This window comes from Chroicocephalus ridibundus, chromosome 1 (genome assembly GCF_963924245.1).
Source record: "Chroicocephalus ridibundus chromosome 1, bChrRid1.1, whole genome shotgun sequence".
NCBI classification, from domain to species: domain Eukaryota; kingdom Metazoa; phylum Chordata; class Aves; order Charadriiformes; family Laridae; genus Chroicocephalus; species Chroicocephalus ridibundus.
The window spans coordinates 76,550,487-76,567,859 of record NC_086284.1 but is presented as its reverse complement, the minus strand read 5'-3'; the positions used below and the strand labels follow the sequence as shown (position 1 = coordinate 76,567,859).

At 44.5% G+C, this 17,373-nt stretch overlaps 1 protein-coding gene across 5 annotated transcripts in view; it reads right to left on the bottom strand.

Moving 5' to 3' along the window:
* The window catches only part of JADE3 (jade family PHD finger 3), a 70,520-nt gene extending 60,642 nt beyond the window's left edge, over positions 1 to 9,878 (bottom strand). For 3 of the 5 annotated variants that reach the window (XM_063340290.1, XM_063340298.1, XM_063340308.1), the window contains exon 1: positions 9,612 to 9,878. The gene's annotated coding sequence lies outside the window, so the exon portion shown is untranslated. Of the gene's footprint in view, positions 1 to 8,919; positions 9,204 to 9,406; positions 9,520 to 9,611 lie in introns of those variants that run through there. The other 2 variants (XM_063340315.1, XM_063340325.1) reach the window with 2 other exon arrangements.
* Between the last annotated feature and the right edge of the window lie 7,495 nt (positions 9,879 to 17,373).

Genomic DNA, 17,373 nt, shown 5'->3' with positions numbered 1-17,373 from the left:
CAGAGAAAGTTAACACAGGAGCTGAGCTTTTTCTCCTTTGAGAATGGCCATTACGCAGTTAAACTCACGATTCTGACTGATTACAGCTCTCATGAAGAAGGCGAGGTGTTACAGAGCACCCTAACATGGCATTAAAACCTCTGAAAGATAGACCTAAAGATGCTTTATTGTGGCCAAAGAAGTCTGGTACAGGAGCAAAGTAGGCTCAACTTGCATAATGCTCATGGAAGGGCTGATGCTAACGCCACTTCTTCAGAATTAAACATATATGACTGGTCTGATCATTATAATGTAGTTACACTAGAACAACACCTTCAAACTGTTAGAAAAGAAGGTTTCTTTGATAGAACGAGCTTAATACAGATTCCCTAAAATGACCTAAAAGGAGGACAGAAAAAAAAAAAGCATTTTGACAAAAAATTACCATAAGGTAGAAAACGGTTAGAAAAGGATTTGAGAACAAGTACACACTGGTTACTTTTAAGCGTTTTGAAAGTTACTCCATGTCCTGGGTTGAGCAACACAGGACTAACTTCACTTCTAATGCTGGGGAAAACTCTACTTGTGGAAGACTCTAGTGTCTGAATTTGTGAAAATATTTACTTTATAGCCAGCTAGGCTATGTGGGATTCAAGGTCTCAGTGTTTTCAAGCCTTGCCAGGTGCAGGGATGAGGAGGAGCGAGGCCTGGGCATTTCACCCAGGCTGGCCAACAGGATTATTCCATACCATGAACATCACATTCTATATATATTAGAAAGTTTGCTGCATAGTTCATCTCTCCCTTGATGGCAGAGGTCCAGAGAAACTCCTTGCCCTGGTGCCAGACCCCTGAGCCCTTCCCTTCCTCCCGAAGCTGTAGCGCTTGCTGTGTCCGACTGACATTTGCTGTCCACTGCTGGGAGAGCACAGCTCCCTGCTGATAGAATTGGCTGAGTGTAATTCTTGTATATCTTATACTACTATCGGGATTAATACTGGTTCTTCAGTATTATTGTTAATTATTTAGTCTTATCCTATTAAATCTATTTATATTTCAACCCCTGTGCTTCCTTGCTTCCCCCGATTCCCCTTTCTGGGCAGGGAGAGGTCATCAGGTGATAGAATAATTGTCTAAATGACAATAAATTGTTACAGGTTTTCTCAAACCATAGCACTCCACTAAACCAACGCTTTGCCACTGTCTTGTGTTTCCAGTGGTTCCTCTTGATACGTAAAAGTACGTTTGCTTTTGAAACATACTTATTATCTATACAAAATACACGTCAGCAATTGCATTTACTTTAAGTCAAACTCACAGATTCAGCTTGCTTAAACCAAGCACAACTTACATATGTACAGGCATAAGAGCCCAAAAGTTTTTGTTAAATACACAAGCAAAACACTCATCAACACAAGTGTTCACTAAAAAAAAAAGCATTATATCATGAATGCTTTATTTTCTATGAATATTAAAAAATACAAATTGATTTTTCTGTGGATTATGCTTTTACATATATACGTATGTAAACCCACACAAATGTACTAGCCACAAAAAAAATAACACCTCACATAAAAACACTGAGCAAAAATCCCCTCTTTATCTGACCTAGCAAACCTATACAAATCTCATTTGGAAAAAAAAAAACAAACCACACATCCCAAAAGGTATGCCAAAATATTTTCAGGCCAATTGCAAAGAATCTGGAAGTCCGTAGTGTCTAAAGTCTGGTACAAGAGACAAATTAAATTTGACCTAGCTGATTTATAGGGTCACCAGAAGACTGTGAGACACTCACTAGAAACACTGTTTTCTCCAATAACAATAAAAAAGTTGGGAAGTCAAGGCAAATAGAAGAGGGGACAGCCAACAGGAGACTACAAAGGCACCAAAGACATGGCTGGGAGAGATAAGTAGGAACTATAAATCATGTTCAAGTTGTCGCGTTCACTTGAGGATTTTTTTTTTATTATTTACTTTAGACATTTTTTCCAACTCTTAACCCATTCGTACCTCAAAAGTGGACTGTTTGAAATGTGAAAGTCATGCATGCAGAAGTGAATGCGCAGAAAACAAATTTATTTCAATAATCTTAGAAAAAGAATGAAATGGCACCTGCAAAAGCTATTAGACTTCAGCAACCTAAATTCCTGGATACCCATTTGCTGTTACATATAGAGGCTCCTGAAAATCTAGAACGAGTACACAGAAGACGCCAAACAAAGGATCTAAGACAGCACTTAAACCAGATTAATCCATGTAATGGGAGTCACGGGGCTCTGACTGACACTGAGCTGATTGTCAGGAGTGCAAGCTTTCTAATAACTCACGTCCCACCTTCTGAAGTTTTATGGCATTTACAGAGGAAGAAAAATGAAAACACCACCCGTCAGATCTAGCGAAGAACCATATATATACAGTTTTAAGCAACAAAGGAAAGAGAGAATACACTAAGTACCGATGTATAAAGTAATTTTTAACCTCCTCCTCTTTCACTGAGCTGAGGCCAGAGTCTTCATGTTTGGCAACGGTTGTTCCACAGTTATTTCACCTCTGTATAGGCATATAGATATGATTAGAGCAAGTCATATTTCCACCAAAATTGCAGAAACATACATGGATGTAACCCGCTAGTCACTGGCAAAATCTCCTTCAATTGCCACTTTGTACGCTAGCTGTATAAAAAGAATGTATTTTGATCAAAAATGTCATGCTTACTACCAACTTCAACATACTCAAATACCTTCAACACACCTGAAAAATACCTGAATAAAGAAAAACTTTTAAGTTTTCACAAATTGTCTTTGGGAAACTATAGTATGAGATCTTAAAAAACACAAAAACCAACAAAATAAAACCACCAAAATTGATGGATATCAGATGCAAAAAGCACACAAAACCATCCTGCATTATTTTTATTTATATAAAAAAATTTGGAATTATTTCATCCCACAAGTTTTTTCACCTTTTTCTTTTCTTTTTCAGCCAAGAACAGTGAAGAAGCACTAACCAAAGAAAGTACATAAAATTAATTTCTGTAATGCGCACAAAATATTTTGCAAAAATAATTTCCACAGAAGAATCAATTCAGGAGAAGAATTCACTCCTAAGCAGGAGTGCATTTTTACTTCCTATGAATGCCACCAGCCATTACAATATTGCTGCTCATAAACAAGCACCTTGTATTAAGACCAACCTTTTAGTTCCTCCCTCAATCTTAGCATCCTTCTATTGCAGAGATGCAAGTTCAAATTTGTCAGGCAAAATGCTTCACTTACTTCTTAAGATTGCTCATTTCATGCTACGCTGGAAATGATTATGTTGTTAACACAAGGAAGACTGCAACTTCATTATCAGGTTTAAGTATCTGCCTTTCAGTTGCTTAAATGTCAGTCAATTTGATTTTTGTAAAAGAATACAACTGAATTAGGCTGAAGCTCAAGAGTTGATAGAACTCTCCCAAACAAGGTTAATGTTATCAAAGAGTAGCAACGTGAGAACCAGTAACCTTTCCCTTCTCAGACCAGCACTCAGCTGTCTGCATTCTTGAAAACACACAGAAAACTCTTTTCTGTGCTTGAAATGAACATTTCTCCTCCTTCCTATCAAACAACACTTAACAAGGTTTACATTGCACTGTGGAATAATCACCTGTTATCACTATTTCAGTCAACTGCTTGCTGGGAAAAGAGCCTATTTGCATGAAAGCAGGAACAGGAGTACAGTTTGTTACTCCTCTTTCCTTGCAAGTATTAATAAAAGTGGGAGAGGTATTACTCCTACCTCTCTTTCTGCTGAGGCTCCTCCTCACCAGATAATTGCTGAGCCTACCATTTTCTTGTGCGTATCCATAACTCACTTGCATACTGTAGCTCCACAAGGTTTTTGTTGGGGTTTTTTCTCTCTCTTTTTTTTTTTTTTTTGCATTAAAGCTGAAATCTGGGTGGGACATGGCACTATTTCAAACGATGAATCCTCCACAGCCACTTTGATATCAAAGCCTGCAAATCAACACTGGAAGAATATTAAAGAAATACAAGCAGTTAAAAGCAGAATAAAGAGAATTAAAAACCACAAGTAATCCCACTAGGGACATTTTTTTCCCCTCCCATGTCAGGAAACACACTTCTCCTATATGTTTTGGTATCCAGTGGTTCAAAATGTAAGATTCTTTCTGCTGCTCCATAGAAAAAATACTGTCTTTTATTCTGCTATACTTGATAGGTAGGAAAGGTTTAAGTATTTGTGCATTAAAAATAATAGTTTTTTCAATATCTTCATGCTCTTTAAAGCAAGCATTATTTTAAAATTGCCTGGTCTTTAAAATTATTTAAAAATTGGTTAAACCAATACTACCATTTTTAAAGCGGTATGAATGAAAGCTCAGAGTTTATGATTTTTCAAGTGCTCCTGAACACCCATGTTACTGTATCAACCTAACAACTAGAATGCCTTTCGCAAAAAACTTTTTGTCTAAGATTTGTAGCAGATACATCACTTATTTGCATATTTTAAAGCATTTCCATCATACAGTACTCATATAACATAATCAAAAGCTACTTAGCACACAGGCATGTCCTACACAGAAGTTTTCCTTTCACTACTTGATCATCTACCCAACAGCATACTCCAAAACAAGACCTACCTGCAAATTTAATACACAGCCTGGAAAACACTTTGCAACACAGTCACACAGAATTAACTATTTGCAAGGAACGCTGCTCGTCAGTTGCTTTGCTTTGCAGAGGCTGGTAAGTGGGGTACCACCCATCCCTCTGGAGCATCCAAGGTATCCCGGCGTCTGCTCACCCACTGCACAGTGCTAACCCTTGAAAGCTGTTAGACTTGCTGTGCATCAAACCACTTGCGCGGGCGTGAAACTGCTCTCTAGGACACGAACAAGAGCCCAAGCCTTTCACCAGCAAAGGCTACCCCACTGTCAGGAGCTTTTAGCAGATACGGCAGACCCTCAGAAAACATTCAAGCAAGAATTTGTTAGAGCAAGGGGGGGGGGAAAGGAAAAAGAAGAGAAGGGGGCAGGAGAGGAGGAAAGCCGTGGACAGTAGATCAGCAAAATAATGCATAATTCCCTCAGGACCGTGTGACAAGCATATTCATTTTAGCAACCAGTCAGGCATGTGTATAAACCTGTTTTTTAACATCTCCCTACAGCTCTAATTAAAACACAAGGAGGCATTAACTACACAATATGTTATGTTCAGCATTCAATTCAATAAGAAAGAAACACAGCTCTGTAATCTAATGCTGTAACAGGTGTACTTTAAAGAAGGAAAGCACTCCAAAGTTTTCAAACAGAGTTTAACAACCTAAGGCAAGCATCCCAGTATCTAATCCAGGAGAAAGTTATAACAAATAGCATCATCAGTCATGAGCTTATCCTCCCACCTTCTCCTGCTTCTCTGAACGGGGCGACTTAACAGCTGCCAGTGGAGCCTCCGCAGCCATGCTCGCAGCTCATGGTCTCTTCCACTTCTTTTAAATCCAAGTAAAGCTTGTATATAGCTCTACAAACACAGCAGCTTTCGTTAGGCCCAAGATCACACGTCCCAGCCTGCTCTAATCTCCAAATTCTCGGTCTCCTACACACTGAAATAAGATCTTAAATGCTGGAAAAGTTCAGATGCCATCTAGACAAGGGTGAGTTGTAAGTAAATAAATATGGAAGAGAGAACAGCCCAGGGAAGCAGGGAGGTGGTTAGTAATTACACAGTTGTGGCAAGGCAGAGCCAGCAACGTGTGGGTCTGATATCTCCACAAAAGTCAACGCCCGGACTGTCACGTTACATTTCTAAAACTTCTTTGCCAGATACCATCTTAAAGCTGAAACGAGTTGAAGTATCAATAAAAATAGTATCTAAGAACACAATTTTAAGGGGTTCTGAACATCAAATGCGCAGTTGTAGCTAGAAGAGAGTATAAAGAAAAGTCATTTTAAAGTGACAGTGTAATTGATCATTTAACACGGATAAATATAGAAGTCACCTCTCCCCCTCTTTTTATTTTAAATAGCAGCACTAAGTTAAAATCAGCTGTGTGCCAAAATGCAGAATTTCATCCAGTTATCTCACTTTTCAGAGGTGCCATCAAGCCCTACAGATCTCCGGCATCTCCCACTCCCACCTGACCCAGCCTTCACCAGCACAAAACCTGCCAGTGCCCTGACATAACATTTTATACATCAGCTCTTCAAGATGCAAATAGCATCTGTTGGCTTCCATTACATAAATATCCCCCGATAAGAACTATTATTAACTTGTTAGTTTCCATTTTAAGTAAAGTATGTCAAAATTGCATTTAAGTCTCCAATTACATGAAGCCTCAAGTGTTATAAACACTTCAAATCCTCAGAAAAGAGAAACGCCACACTATTTCAGAAGAAGGGTTCCCCTCTCCAGAAATTCAAAAGCCCCCAAGTCCCCTTAGCTGTATCTCCCGCAAAATTTGTGAGAGTAGGGAGAGATTAAGCTGGCATGATCAAATGGCAAGTTTTGGCTAAGTCCATTTTTGTCTATAATGCCAGCCAAAAAGCAACACCACTACCGATATAGACAAAACTGCAAGTTTTTGGTTATAAAATGCATTGGAAGAATGATACCCACGCTTAACAAAATATTAACTTTTAAATTGGAGTTGAATACAACATTCTTCATTATTAAATTGCTCTGTATTTCCTTTAGAGTGCGCTTAACGCTACACTATCAAATCTATTCAGGTAAGAGCCCCGAAACCACATACCAACTTCTAGAGACTTCTACAGACTCAAGGAGAAAGACACACCACAGAAATAGAAGTTTATGTAAGATTTTTCATCCATGGATCATAAAAGACACACTACAAAAATAGGTACTTGTTCCTCCTCTGGATATATCCCAGGGCTTGCCAAGCTAAATGAAAATGTACAGACACCATGCTGTGCTCCTTACCCTCTGGGGCATGATGGTCAGAAATTAATTTCAAAGATTGAAATAAGCTACTTAAATAGACCACGGTGAACATCATAGGGGTATCGATTTGGAACTCAAACTCAAGGCAGCTTGTACAGCGTTCAACTTCACTTCTCACCAGCAGGTCTTACAAATCCATCCGTTTTCACCACAACCTCAGACATCTGCGGTCACGCCAGCCAAGAGTTCAGGTCACCAGTCAGGACACCCCACAGGCCAGCTGCAGCAAGCCCTTGGATAAATGCTCTACAGCTCAGCACTTGGTAGCTGCTTCAGGAGCCACACGCACACGTGCCTGCCTAGGTGTAAATAGATAAAGCCATACAGGTAAAAATAATCCTCACTTGTAGCCAAGCAGCCTTTGTAAACTCTCCTCTGTAAGCAAACCAGCCAGCTCTATGAAAACTATGTGTATTTTGAAAACCAAAACAAAAAGCCCACAACAATCCCAGGTATCCCAATAAATCCCAGACAGAAACTTCCTGATTTTCTGCCACAGAGAGGAAGTCCATAGAAACGCAGAGAAGGAAAAAGCTGGGTTTATTCTAACACTTCACTGAGATCCTTTAGCCCAGATTATTACGTTCACAGAGAATTTTCATGATTTTAACAAGATCCCAAATAAGTGTGCATCCTTGCCAATAAACGCCACTGCGAAAGTTCCTGCATCAGCTCTCCAGCAAATCTTTGCAGGTATCTGCTACAAGTACAAAACAGAAATAAAACAAACAAAAAACCCCTCACAGTTGCACTTACTGACCCAACTTTTTCCTGCTGGGGGTGGGGGGGAGGCCTGTTCCATAAAAGGAACTTAGAAAAAGGAAACATCAAACAAAGGACAGGTAACAGAAACAGTTCTAATTATTTTGATGACTTTTGCTGTATACAAAGCCCAACTTTCTCCAAAGAGAGCTTTCTTGTGCTCCTCATTGGCATTAAAAACAGGGCATGTCATGCCTAGTCTAGAAAGAGGTCATAAGTTCAGTTAAAAAAAAAAAAGCACAAAACTTTGTATCCTAAAAACACTAACTTGCTTTTAATTTGAAACAGCACTTTCTCAACTAAAGCAACTACAAATTGCGTTTTCTTCCTCTAGTAAGTGCAGGCAAAGGCTTTTCAGATGCCCTGCTAAGGAACTCTGTAGCGGGCTTGATAGTTATGCTGACGCGCCTTCGTCCAAGTGCCCTTTCCTCTCTAAACCCATCCGGCGCGCTCTCACATTTTCAGGTTAGTTCTAACCATCTCACTAAGATACGGTCTCGCTTTGTAGAGATTAGCAGGTGTGCTCGAGATGCTCAACAGAACAGCCCACAACAAGCATCAATATGACATAAGAAGTTGGCTGCAGACAAAACACTTCGCATGCACCAAGAAAAAATACAGTTCTCTTAATCTTTCCATTTTAGTTTACGTGAAAAGAGAGGCACCAATAGCTTTCAAGTTTCTAGTATATTTTAATCACAGGATTTCTAATCACAACTGGATGCCACCTCCAGCATCCCTTTCTCCTGAACAAGAAAAACAACACGGTTTTAAAGTACAGCACTAATTTAGCAATATTTTAATTAGAGTGCGTGGCCACTCATTAAAACAATTTGTGAACAACAGCTGAACTCTTCAAATAACTATAAATGCTCTTCATAAAAGAACTGCAGTTGAAAACAAGATTATTTATTCTTCCCACTGAGATGTATTTTAAGACACCCTGCACCCAACTCTCCCATTAACCACCACAGAATTATTTGCGAGTGTGACTTTCGCTACATCCCGGGTCGCCGCACAACGGAGCCATCCGTGCCTTTGCAGAGAGACGAGCATCGCTCCAGCGAGACACCGCACCGAGGCGGGAAGGTGTTTTGATGCGGAGAAGCGGAGCCGGGACCACCCCGTCCCCATTATTTTCCTCAGTATTTTCCCCATTATTCCCGCAGGCGCTGGGCCGGTCTCCGCACCCGCCGCCCGGCACAAAACTTACCTCGGCGCGGCGGGCTGCGCTACCGCTTCATTGTCAAACTCAGTTCTAGCAAGTTCCTCGACGTACTGGCGGAGCGGTGCAAGGCAGCGGACGAGCGCCCGGCTGCCTGCCTGCCTGCCTGTCTGTCTGCCCGGCTGCCTGCCTGTCCCTCCGCCCCACCGCCACGCCCAGCCGCGCTCCGCAAGGGCCCCGCCGGCTCGGGGACCGCCGGCTGGCCGCCTGCTCCGGGCTTGCGGCGAACAAAAGGGCGCTTCGCCGGGGGCCGCCGCCGCCCTGCTCCTGCCCCAGGCCCCGCCGCCCCCCTCCCCGCGGGCACAGCCCGGCCAGCGCGGGGGCGGAGCGGCGGCCCGGCTCCGGCGGGGCGGGGGAACCGCCGCAACTTTTCCCTCCGGACGCGGCCGGGGCCGCAACACTCACGCCGGAGGGGTCCGCCGCCCGCCCGGCACGGCTGCCCACCACCCCCGCCCCAGCTCTGCGCCCCACGTACCCGCAGGACCCGCCGCCTCCCCCCTCTCACAGCCGGTTCCTCCTCCTCCTCCTGCCCGGCCTTGGCGCCAAACGCCGCCGCCGCCGCCTCCCGCCCGCCGCAGGCCCGGCGCCTCCCCCGCGCACAGGCCCGGCGCGGCGGCCCTGGCGGCCCCGGCGCCCGCCTCCCGCCCCGCCTCCATGCGGGCAGCCCGGGCCGCGCTCACCTCCCGCCGCCGGCGCGGCACGGCACGGCCCGGCGCGCCGCCGCCGCCTCCTCCTCCTCCTTCTCCTCCCCTACTCGCCGGCGTGGGCGGCCGCGGCCGTCAGGGCTGGCGCTGGCGCTCCCGCCGCGGCGGCGGCTGCTGCTGCTCCCGCTGCGGCTGCTGATGGTGCCGTCCCGCGCCGGCGCGCATCGCCTCCGCCCGCCCGCCCGGGCCCTTGGCCGGCGGCGGCTCCCGCCCTGCGTGCCGGCTGCTCGGCGCGCCCGCAGCCAGGCCCCGGCCCCGCGCCCGCCCCGCGCCGCCTCCTCCTCCTCCTCCAGCGGCGGCGGCGGGCGCACAAGAGCCCTATTGTATTATTGACACTGCTGGGCCGCAGGCCCCGCCTCTTCCCCTTCCCTCCCTGCCCGCGCCGCGCCGGGCCGGCCCCGGCCTTCCTGCCAGCTGCGCCGGCGGAGCGCCGGCCGGCGGCGGGAAGGGGCCTGAGGGGAAGGCCTGGGCCCCGGCCCCTCAGGCAGGCGGCAGGGCTGAGGGGAGCCCGGAGCCGGGTGGGAGGAGGGAGGTGATTTCTCCCTTCGAGGGGCCCGGAGCAGATGGAAAGCGAGTGGCAGCGCCCGGCCCGTGTCCCTGAAGCCACCGGCAACCCAGGCCTTTGGCAACTTTGGGCCGGGCAACTGGGAGCAGAGGTGGCTAGTGGCCATGACACACCCCACCTGCCTTCCCACAGCTCCCAAGGGTGCCGTGCACCCATTCCTGCGCTAAACTGAGAACATTTTACACAAGTGGCACAACTTGTAAAACAACAAGCATAAAGTCTGCCTTTGGGCAGCCTTCAACGAGCTCTTGGTGTTAATTGTTCGACCCATGACAGAGCTCCCCATGGAACCAACATTTGATAGAAAGCACAGTAGGCAGCATCAGTTAGAAGGAAGCAAACAACAGCAAAAATTTGGCAAACCTCCTCCATTATTAGGCCCTACACCCACATACGTTTCCCATACTGCTATTGCCAAGTATCACTTGCAACAAATGCACTGTAAACCCCTGTTGCCTTCCTTCCCAGAGGGACTGCTGCAAAGAGATTTATTTGGAAGACACCCTTGGGCCGCTGCAGCCCCGTTATCCGTGCACACAGTAACAGAGGCGTGGAAAGGCTACCAAAACCAGCAGAGAAGGAAATCAAACCTGGGGTCTCAAACATGGGATACAACCCTCCTCTCTAGGCCAGGCACAGAGAAGAAACAGCAAGAATATAATGAGGAGTACAAAGGAAAAGGAATGAAAAGATGAGAGCAAGCATGGCAGGGATGGTTTGGCATGCCTGAACTGCACTTCTGCAGTGTTTCCAGACAGCATGAGGTGAAACGGATCATAAGAAAGGAGGCACTGTCTCAGGCCAAATGTTCCATCGAGCTCAACGGCCTCCCGCCTGCTCCACCAAGTCACGGGCCCCCTGCATGGACTTCCTCCTGGCCCAAGTGGGCATCCACAGTAAGATGCTTCCTCCGAGTACTCCGCAGGCCTCCAACTACTTCTTACTCAGATTTCCCAAGCAGGATGTGGCGTCTCTGTTAAGTAACCCTCAACAGATCACTTCTCCAAGTACTTGGGCAAGTCAGCTTTCACTGAGTCCGTGCAGGCTTCTGTCTGTATAGCACTGCCATGCTACTACCTGCTGCAAAAAAAATACAATCCTTTTTCTTTTGAATAGCTGGTTAATATTCCTGTGTGTTTTACGAAGTGTAGCTTTCTACAAATGCAGTTAGACCGCAACCAGGCAGCGATGCTGACATGTATGACTTCCTTCATGCACCAGCGATCACCTCATTTGCCTTCTGTTCATTAATATGTACTTGCCAGGAAAACACTCTGAGCAGCTTCAGAAAACCACAACATCAAGTAAAATGCCAAGAACGCTCCCCCTACCACCACCACTTGTGGAATCCTCAACCCGGGTGGTCCGTGCAATGGGGCAGGCAATACTGATTTTTAGTCAAGACGTTCAAAGTCCAAAATGAGCGGAACTCAGAGTGATAAAACCAAGTCCGTGCCCTATAGAAAAAGAACTGTTTTCTAGTCATGAAAGGAGCTTAAAGTCCGACTGAGTTAAACTAAACAAACGATTTTCAAGTACCAGTATCTTCATTTAGATTTTAAAACAATTTCTATTTCTTGTGTCCCTGAAATCGGCTTAGTAGAGTGTATAAATACAGTGTTTAAAGTATCCATCGTTCTGAAGGACAATGAAGAACGTATATTCCCATCAGTGAAGGAAACATTCCTATGGGAAGTTTCCTGCCAGATTACTTTATACGTGAATGACTTCATCGGGAGCAGATGCAGCCCAACCCGGGAAAGGTGTTGCACAGCTATCTTCATTTCTCATGCCTGGGATCACACACACCACCACCCCCCTGCACTGGCTGTCACATGTCAGGAGAAGATGACATCCAAGCCTCTAGTTCTACAGTGAATCCACAGATGTACAGGGCAGGGTCAAGGCCAAAAGACAGGTGATAGAGGAAAACCCGTGGCAGTAAGTCCATGTGGCTACTAATTTCAAGAAATGCTTTCTACATGCATATAAATGTGTCGTTATCTCATCCTGTGTGACTTCTAGCAAACTGTTTACCATTTGATAAGAATTTATGCAGAATTGCGTTTACATTTGCTATGCATTTCTATAAGAACACCGAGCAAGATGAATAAATAGGAAGCAGATTGTACACCGTTGTTCTTTTTAAAGACATATGCAACACAGTTTCCACATTTTCTCGAGAAAGGATGAACTACAGATGCTCTTACGCACCTAGAGAATAGAAGGAATTTACAAAGCCAGATGTTAACATGTTGATAAAATATAGCACAAACATGAAGTCTTCCCACGGGAGGAACGCTCTGGAAACTAGAAGTATAAGAGATACGGTCAGGATAAAATAACGTATACATGTATACCACACTCAAGTTGAACCAAGTCATTATTCAGGCGTACAAAGGCTGCCTATAGCATATTAAGGTATTAAGAAAGTTAGACTGAACTAATGTTTAACATCTGAGAAGTAGGGTCATGCAGAGTTTAACATGGACTGGAGCCACAAAAGAAGCATCTCTAATTGAAATACCTAGAAGTCTTTCAGTGAATTTCAACAGAAAAGTTTTAGGTTTTTTTCTACAAAATCTGCTATCTCTGATCAGATGCCAGAGAAGTAAAAGACAACAAACACACCATAGTATCATGGAGGAGTAGTGGGGGAAAATAAGAATTGGGAAGGCGTGCGAGGTTAATTCATACCCCTTACCTCCAAGTCTTTGCAGCATTCCCAGCCTGCACATAGAAACCTCCATGGGCAGCAATTCCAGTTGTCTCCGATAAGAAAAATACACAGATCCCAAAGCCTGGTAATACCACCTTTCCTTGAAACGTGTAGATGCTGCATAGAACTCGCTTCATCAGTAGATCAGACACCATTGATGAAATCTTGATACAACATCCTTGAAGCCAGAGCAAGCATTAGCAGCTACCGGCGAGAGACAGAAAAGCTCAAGTCCCTTATTTTCTTTTCACAATGAGCAAAATTACTGAAGTGTTACCATAAAGCACAAACACCCACCTGCAAATGAGAAACCTGATTCTCACTGTGGAGTAATTTTCATTCTTCTGTGGAAAAAAATGCAAAGCAGAATCTCATCTAAGGATGGCTAGCTGTCTTTAAACCCTCTCATGACTAAAAATGTTCCAGATACTCGCTATTAGAAATAGAAGCAAAGAGCACTCAGAGCTTCAAAAGAGTGTCTCTGCCTCCAACACTGAATCTAATCCTTTAGCACCTGTTGGGGCAGCTATCAAAAGATGCCCTCAGGTCATAGCACAGCCCTTCCATTTAATCTCCAGAACCCTTTAAAAAGAAAAAGGCCCTGAAGTGGTTTTTATGAAGGGACTTCAGAAATGGGGGGGAAGGTCTCCCCTCGTAAAAAGATCAGCGCATTCAGACAAGACAAAAAAAACCCACGAGTACTTCCACAATCATGAAGCTTTTACTCTCTTCAGAGCAAAACGTGCCAGCTCCACTTCCCAGGATCTGACAAGTTCAAAGTTTTGTGCTTAGGGACATCTTCGATTTATCTTTCTCCTTCCACGCAGAACGGAGAGGACTGCCAGCAGCTTTCAAAAACTATCAGTATTATGGCTCCGTACCTTAAATGCCTGCAAGTACCTAACAAAAAAGAATCAAAGAATGCATCTTATCCTTGTATTAGCGAGGAAACAAATTGTGTATCTTGCCCAAAGGAGCCGGAAAGTTAGCTGCCTCTCTGGTGCCATAGGTGCTGCTTGGGAGAAACCTCCCTACGGCAGCCAGCATCCATGTCAGCAGGGGGGAAGTGAGGCTGCTGCTTCCTGCAGTGGTCAGAAATCACAAGTCAATGGTCGCTACACCCTTCCCCAATCTCCCTAAAAGTTTGTTTCTTTTTTTTTTAAATAATTTATTTATTTTCAAGACACTCAAATTTAATGGCTCAAACAGCAAAAAAAAAAAACCTTTTCAAGTTTTCTTCACTGTGACAAGGGCAAAAGGTACCTAAAAATGAAAGTGGAGATTCTCACATGACTCTCTGAACTGGGATTTCCATCACCGCAATACTTGTGGTAAAATGAAGTCAAAAAAGCAGAAATACACATACCACTGTCATCCAGACACAGAGTCCTTTGAGCTCCCAGTACTGCAGAGGTGCCTAGCCTTAAATTTACCTTCATTATTTGGGTAGAATCTGTAACAGCACGTTGCCTTTGCCGTTTGGGAACGCCAGACAAACACTAATTTAAACACTGTTCGAGAGCCTTTTAACCCCACCGTAATTTCCTATTGACTTTACCTGATGCTTTTAAGGACAAACTTTCTATAGCATTTTTAACAGAAGGATGTGAGGGAAATCCACGTGTATTTGGAAGATGTCTTAGACCCTTGACAACACCAGAAATTTTAAAGCCTTCTGCAACTGGAAAGAGGACGACAAGAGGACTTGACAGTCACATTGCTCAATACATTCTGGGAAGGAACTCAGATACTCTAGCCATGAAATTGTACAGAGCTGGAGATTATCACTAGGTGCATAAAAAAAATAAATAAAGGAATGAGCAGTTGCACATTTTTCTTTGTGTACTCAGAAAACTTCAGAGGTTTTTTAAAAGCTTCTCTCACTTCCCCCTCTTTTTCTTCTCTTACTCAGAACCAGTGGTGACTATATACGCATCAGGAAGGCTGCATGACCACAAACATTACCAGTAACTGCCTTATGGCAACCAGGCATTCTGAAGAGATGAAAGCAGTAAAAAGCACTCTTCAATCAAACTGGACACCAAGATATTAATGCCTGGCCTGTTCACACACTCCTGTACATCCTGCTTTTACCAGGTTTAATGCTTGTAAAGTTTTCCCATACGTAGACAGTTGTGTTGAGGGACAGAGCTCAGACTACGTATCTTGAAGAAAGACTTCCAGGCTGGCAATACAGCAAGTTATTACTTTTCAGGAACTGTTATCCTCAGCAAATTGCTATAGCTCATACTGCGAGCTCTGCAGTGTCCAGAGAACGCGGTGGGCCACCACAGAGCTGCCTTCCAACATACACTGCAGCAAGAATGCAGTACTACAGCACACAACTTGATGAAGTGCTACAGCCCGCTTGCACCGTCCCACTGAAATCCATGCATGCTAGAGACAATACTGAGGACCGGCACTTGTTCCTGGCTTTTAATACTGTTGGACTAGAATTCAGATGGTTTAGATCAGGTTTAAACATGCCTTGGAAGAGCTGTTCCTGCAGACCTCCAAAGACCTATGTCACCCTTACAGCTTCAGAAGGCTTACTCATTGATTCAAAAAAAGAAATGGCACAAAAGTTCCACAGCAGTCAACAAGGACCTTAATAGCAACAATCCTAGAGTTTAGGAACCACTCAGGCAGGCACCTGGGCTGCTACTAGGTCTTAGAAGATTTGTTTCACAGCGGCTTTTGTTAAATCTTTAGGAATAGAGCCTGGAGAATCTTGACACCTTCTAGCATTATCAGCAATGCTAATTTAAATATGCACAGAAAGCTGAATGCTGCATGAATGAAGTCTAAACACTTAAAAGTGTTTCAGAGAGGATTATTTATGTAAGAGAAGATATTCAGCTACAGAGTTCTCGCTCACGCTTAGATCAGTAACACTCATTTTCGTCTGTATTAGTCAGAATTACCGAAGCACATGTTTTGCAATAAAAAGTTCCAGGCTGCTTTTCGGAATTGAAAAAATATCTGTCCCAGTTATAAAGTGCAGCCTGGTACGTGGATTGCTTCTAAATCCATGCATTTTATGCACGACTATTAGATACGACAAAAGAAGGGGGTGACTTCCTAGCAAGTAGGGCACAAAGCTTCTGCATGTTGGTATTTGAGCATGTGTTTGGTAAAAATTGTGAAAATACTTAAGGGCAGCTTTGCTGTGACTTAGATACTATGTAAAAAATATTAATAGGCAACTCAGAGCCAGTTGGGGTACAAGATTTTTTTTAGACTGTAAAATTGTACAATAATAGCTAAGTGTAAACCAGAAGCTTTGATTCTCTAAAGCTTCACAATTTAACTCAATATATTCAAATGAAAATTATATTGATACCATACTTCATGTTCTTAGCAAACATATACACTTCACAAAAGTTACCTCAGACCATCTCTAGTTGGAAGACTGTAATTCCTGACCAGTTTAAAGCTGAGTACGGAAATTTATTAAATGTTTCACTGTTTTCAGATGTTAAATGGAATATACAAAGGAATTGCTTTCTAAACGAACAATTCTACTGGTATAACCATCACAATCTGTTTTTGCTGTAAGCACATCACTAGCATGTATCTGATACCCAAAGAGGTAAGCACAGTTAAAAAGCACGAAACTTTTACAAGTTAAAAAAACAAAACAAAAAGAAACAACCACATGCACACACAGATCAGGGAGAAGTGCTTTAACAGGCAGGAAGGCTCTACAGAGGGACCTGGACAGGCTGGATCGATGGGCCAAGGCCAACTGTATGAGGTTTAATAAGGCCAAGTGCCGGGTCCTGCATTTCGGCCACAACAACCCCAAGCAACGCTACAGGCTTGGGGAAGAGTGGCTGGAAAGCTGCCCAGCAGAAAAGGACCTGGGGGTGCTGGTGGAGCCAGCTTAACATGAGCCAGCAGTGTGCCCAGGTGGCCAAGAAGGCCAACAGCATCCTGGCCTGTATCAGGAATAGCGTGGCCAGCAGGAGCAGGGAAGTGATGGTGCCTCTGTACTCGGCACTGGTGAGGCCTCACCTCGAGTGCTGTGTTCAGTTCTGGGCCCCTCTGTACGAGAGGGACATTGAAGTGCTGGAGCGTGTCCAGAGGAGAGCGACCAGGCTGGTGAGGGGTCTGGAGACCAGGTCATATGAGGAGAGGCTGAGGGAGCTGGGCATGTTTAGCTTGGAGAAGAGGACGCTGAGGGGAGACCTCATTGCCCTCTACAACTACCTGAAAGGAGGTTGGAGAGAGGTGGGTGTTGGCCTCTTCTCCCAGGTGAATAATGACAGGACCAGAGGAAATGGTGTGAAGTTGTGGCAGGGGAGGTTTAGGTTAGATATTAGGAAGAATTACTTTACGGAAAGAGTGGTCAGGCACTGGAACAGCCTGCCCAGAGAGGTAGTTGAGTCACCATCCCTAGAGGTATTCAAGAAACGTCTAGATGTGGCACTTCAGGGCATGCTCTAGTGGCA